Below are 5,821 nucleotides of genomic sequence, written 5' to 3'. Positions count from 1 at the left end.
GTAGCTGTTTCCTGGTAAGTAGGTGGGGTAGCCTTATGGATCCTTGCTACATTACATTTACTGGATGCAAGAAGACCTTTCCCAACTTCAAACCAAGATACTGCACAGTTGCCTTTCCAAACTCACTCTTCTCTAGTTGACTGTTAGTCTGCTTCTTGTAGTTTCTTGAAAACTTTCCTCAGAATCTTTCAGATGTTCTACCCATGCTGTAGAGTAAATCACAATGTCATCCAGGTATACACCTACTCTTTCTATAGATCCTAGCAGTTGATCCATCACTCGTTGAAATGTTGCAGGTGCATTCATAAGACCAAACGGCAGAACAGTATACTGATACAGTCCAAAAGGGTAATAAAAGGTGACAGCAACTTAGCATTCTCATCTCAGGGAATTTGATAATATCCTTTCAACAAGTCTATCTTGGAAACAAACTTGGTTTGCCCAGTATTATCAAGTAACTGATCTATAAAGAAGCAAAGGATAATGTCAGCCACACTGATAGAATTCAGTTTCCTATAATCAGTACACATTCTAAATGAACCATCTGGTTTCTTGACTAACACACATGGAGAACTGAAGTGACTTGAACTGTGTTCTGCTAATCCATGTTGCAGCAAATACTCAACTTCTTTCTTCAAAACATCTCGATGATACGGTCATAAGCGATATGCTCTTTGCTTGAAAGGTTTTCCATCTTCCTGAATTTTGATCTCATGCTTGGTCATATCAGTACACCTAGGCACATTTGTAAAAATTTCTGAGAAACTTCTAATTACTCCACTTAAGTCTTCACCTTGTTCAACACTCAGATGTTTCAACTTATCCTCCAAATTTTCCAAAATTGAAGAATTATTCATCTTGCTTTCAGCTCCCAATTTGTAGCCATCATCGTCTTCTGTAGATGAAGTTGTTTGTGTTACTGGCACAGTTTCAGTTTTAGTTTCTGAGAAATAAGGTTTCAAGAGGTTCAGATGTATCTTCCGTTGTCTTCTTCTTCTTTCTGGTGTTTCAATCACATACGTTCTATCACTTAACTCTGAATTATCTTGTTAGGACCTTGAAATTTATTAGTGAGGGAAATCTCTCTTGACAGGTAAGAACACTAACAATTATGACCAACACTAAACTTCTTAGCTTAGTTTTAGCATCAAATCTGCTTTTCATTTTCTCTTGACTCACTTTCAAATGTTCTAAAGAGAATTTTCTAATCTCTTTCAATCTTCTCCATAAGTTCTTCACAAATTCACCTTGGCTTTCCTCTAGGTTTCCTTCCCAATTTTCTGCAAGAATCTTCAACGGTCCTCTAACTTCTCTGCCAAAAATCATCTCATTAGGTGAACATCCCATACTTTCTTGATAAGCACTCCTAACTTCAAAGAACATTAATGGTAACCCAACATCCCATTCTCTTCCTGACTCAGAACATTACTTTGTCAGCATATTTTTCAATGTCTTGTGGAATCTTTCTAAGACACCTTGAGTCTCTGGGTGATAGGAAGTGGATAACTGTTGCTTCACTCCTAACAAATTCATCACATCCCGGAATAACTTTGAAGTAAAGTTGGTTCCTCTATCACTTTGTACTATTTCTGGTATACCAAACTTTGAGAAAAACTTTCAGCAACTATCTTGGCATATATGTTTCTAACAGGGATTGCCTCTGGATATCTTGTCACAGGACACATTAGTGTTAACAAATACTCATTTCCTTTCTTTGTCTTCATCAGCGGTCCAACAATATCTATAATCACTTAGCTAAAGAGTTCTCCTCTAACTTCTATAGGTTGTAGGGGGGCTTTCTTGATGGTTTCATTCGGTTTTCCAGCTATCTGGCAGGTATGACACTCACAACAAAACCTGCTAACATCTTTGTGAAGTCCAGGCCAGATAAAATATTTCATGATCTTCTCCACCGTCTTCCTGATTCCCATATGTCCAGACTCATGAGCTAGTGCTACCACTTGCTTTCTCAGTGGATATGGAATCAAAATTTGATGATATTTGCCCCATACAGCACCTCCTGGTATATCTGTAGGTCAATACTTCCTAATCAGCAAACCTTCCTTCACATAATAACAGGTAGGTGTTTGTCGCATCTCTTCTCGATCAACAACTCTGAAGAACAAATTAACTAACGATGAATCCTTCTTCTGCAAGTCCATTAGCTTCTCTCTTGTCACTTGACCAACTTCAATGGTTGAAATCTCAATATCTGCTAACTCAGCGACTGTAGTTTCACTACTGTCTCCAGGAACACTTTGACTACTCGGAGTTTTCTTCTGGGAACATCAGGTTCTTCTTCTTCGTTGTCGTCTTCTTCATAGGGAGATCTCTTTTTGGTTAGCACTATGGGAGTCATCACTTCCCTGGAACAATTCTTCTAAGCACAAAGATCCTTCACTTGATCCTTCTTGGGTGGGTAAATCCTCAGTTTCTTCACTTGCAGTCGTAGTCCTCTTCATACTTCTGGTGGTTACACAACTAGGATACAGGTGGGGGTTATTCTTCTCCCACTCTACTGTAGGACTAATCCTCAATGGTTTATCTGTCACTACAGGACAAGGAATAAATGGCACAACCCCCAACTTCATTCCCCAACAGAACATGTACACCTTCCACAGCCAATGAGTCCTTTTACAGCAAAATCAACATTCCCCTGTCACCAATTCACATGACAGGTGTAAGCGACATATAGGATTACTCTTCCTACCCTATACCCTTCCTAAATAACGAACCTCCTGTGAGACTCTTCTCCAACTGAGGGTGAGCACCATGCACTACCAGACTATGGTTACTCCCTGTATCACGTAATATCTTGACTGGTACCTGGACACTTCCTCTTTGAGTTGACAGCATACCCTCATAAATATATGGCTTAAAAGCCTCCACACTGCTAAGCCACTCACTGCTTGAGATTACATTTCCACTGGTTGCTAAACATTCAGCTTGTTTAGTTTCATTTTTCTCTGGAGACTGAGTTTTTCCCACACCGTAGTTTGTTTCATCTGGTCACCTTTCACAACTTGCCCAACTGGCTTGACTGCTGTTGATTCCGGTAACACTCTTGACTGAGTGTCCTGCTCTTCTACACTAAACAGACATTAGGTTTCTGTAATTGTCTTGAAAACTGGATAGGATTTCACATTAGTTTGCTGAGTTATACCTTGTGTACTCTTGGTAGTATCACTTGTAGGTTTCCCATTAAATTTGTTCCTGTTATTTGGATAAGACTTAAAACCTGGGCGTTGTTGACTTTGGTACTTGAGATTGTAATTGCGTTTGCTACTAATTATATTTTAATCTTCACTAGGTGTAGCATCTTTGTCAAGCTTCTTAACCTCTCTCTCTCTCAAATAGGCTCTTATATGTTCAGTAATTCCCTTAACATACTGTTCAAGAACAAGTAATTCTTCTAACTCATCAAAAGTTTTAACTTTAGCAGCTTCTACCAAACGTTTAAAACACCTTCTCACTTTGTAAGTATAATCTAAGAATGTTCCCTTCTCATCTTTTCTTAAATTCCTGAATCTTTCATTGCAGTACTCTGGGTTCATCTGGTAAACTTGTAGCACACTGTGTTTAAGTACCTTGTAGTCTTTACACTGATCAGCTGTTAAGGCTAGATAAGCACTTCTCCCTTTACCAATTAATTACACTTTGTAGCAAAACTGACCATTTATCTTCTGGCCATCCCATACCTGAAGCCACTTTCTCAAAGTGATAAAAAAAAAACTCATCTGGAGCTTCTTCAGTAAACTTAAGGATTAACTTCTGTACTCTTACTACATCAAATACAGGGTCTTGATTACCTTGGTTAGGGTTAGTCGGTGTCACAGGTAATAGGGATCTAGATCTTATCAATTCCATCTCCCTTACATGTCTTGCGATTTCTCTTTCCTCTTTTATCCTTTTTCTTTCCTCTTCTGCTGCTTTTTCTTCTTCTCTTTCTCTTCTTTCTCTTTTTCTCTCGCTTCTCTTTCTCTTTCAGCTTGCATTTTAGCTTAATCAAATTCTCTTCTGCTTCGCATGCGTCTCAAGCTCTAACTCTGTATCACTTTTTCTCTTTCTTTTCTGCTTGCTTATTCATAAGATCAGCACGTGCTACATTCAACAACTCTTGACCCAATTCTAACTCATCTTCATCAGTTATTTTACCAGAGTCTATCAGTAATTCCATAGCGATACATCTTATTTGTGCCTTTACCATACTAGTAGACACATAAACACCACAGGCCACTGCTAAAGACCTCCACTGTGCTTTAATCAGAGAGGGGATCTATGCGTTTTGAAAGTAACATATAATATATATATATATATATATATATATATATATATATATATATATATATATATATATATAATATATATATATATAATATATATATATATATAGATGTATGTATATATATATATATATATATATAGTCATATATATATATATATATTATATATATATAGGAGCTTCAGAAGGTGTCCATGATACAAAGATTAAAAGGAATCAAGTTTATTTCCAACGAAACGTTTCCCACATAAAACTTCTGCGCATCATCAGTCTGTAAAAGAGCAAAGAGACACATAAATAACATTCAATGATAAAAAAGGAACTCACAAATATTAAAATAGTCTTAAAAATTAAAAATCAAAGTAAAAACAAAACAAAGGTAAAAAGAGAGAGAAACAACCCAAACACCAACCGTCCATAATGTAGAGAGAAGATGGAATGACTAAAAAACCAGTTGACGAAGACGACGTCAACTATGCCAGGTATAGAGTTGCTGAGGAGGTATTGCTTTTGAGTGAAGGAACAAGTTTCTTAATGTATAACGACTCGAGGGTAGTTAGATGTCAGTTATGACATAATCTATTATTTTGAATTGTTCTTTTTTTATTTCAATTTTGCAATTAGAAGCGTGGTTCCTGATATTGGAAAATTCAGGCTGTTTTATTTTCTGACCAGTACAGAAGCTGAAACCCAAATGGCTACAATATCTGACCCTCAGCAGCCTCCGAGTCGATCCAACGTAAGAGCCCGGACATCCAGGGCAACTAAATTTTTATATGACGTTGGATCTCATGAAGGGTTGAAGGCGGTCTTTAAAGTTAAAGAAGGAGCCAAGTGTACATGGATTATTTGTTTATAAGTTTGACTCTGAGACAAGGAATCTCTTGTCAATAATTCGTGCGAGATTGGACGAGAATTTGAAGTCAGGCATATATGGGATAGTTGCATAAAACAGTCTTAGGAACATCAAAATTAGGCAATGGTGGATGAAAGAATTTGGCAAGTATTTGATTGATCATTCTTAGTAACTATCTTGTGGGAATGAATTGGACTTGAAAAAGCTTAATATCATTGAATGTTCTTTATGTGTCTCTTTGCTCTTTTACAGACTGATGATGCGCAGAAGTTTTATGTGCGAAACGTTTCGTTGGAAATAAACTTGATTCCTTTTAATCGTGTATCATGGACACCTTCTGAAGCTCCTATATATTGTATTTAACTGAGCCTATATATAATATATATATATATATATATATATATATATAATATATATATATATATATTATATATATATATAATATATATATATATATATATATATATATATATATATATGATATATATATATTATATATATATATGTATGTATATATATATATATATATATATATATATATATATAGTATATATATACATACATATATATACATATATATATACATACATATATATATCATACATATATATATACATACATATATATACATACATAAATATATACATACATATATATATACATACAATATATATACACATATA

This window comes from Macrobrachium nipponense, chromosome 1 (genome assembly GCF_015104395.2).
Source record: "Macrobrachium nipponense isolate FS-2020 chromosome 1, ASM1510439v2, whole genome shotgun sequence".
Lineage (NCBI taxonomy): Eukaryota > Metazoa > Arthropoda > Malacostraca > Decapoda > Palaemonidae > Macrobrachium > Macrobrachium nipponense.
The sequence above is the reverse complement of the archived record's forward strand: the minus strand, read 5'-3'. Positions refer to the sequence as shown.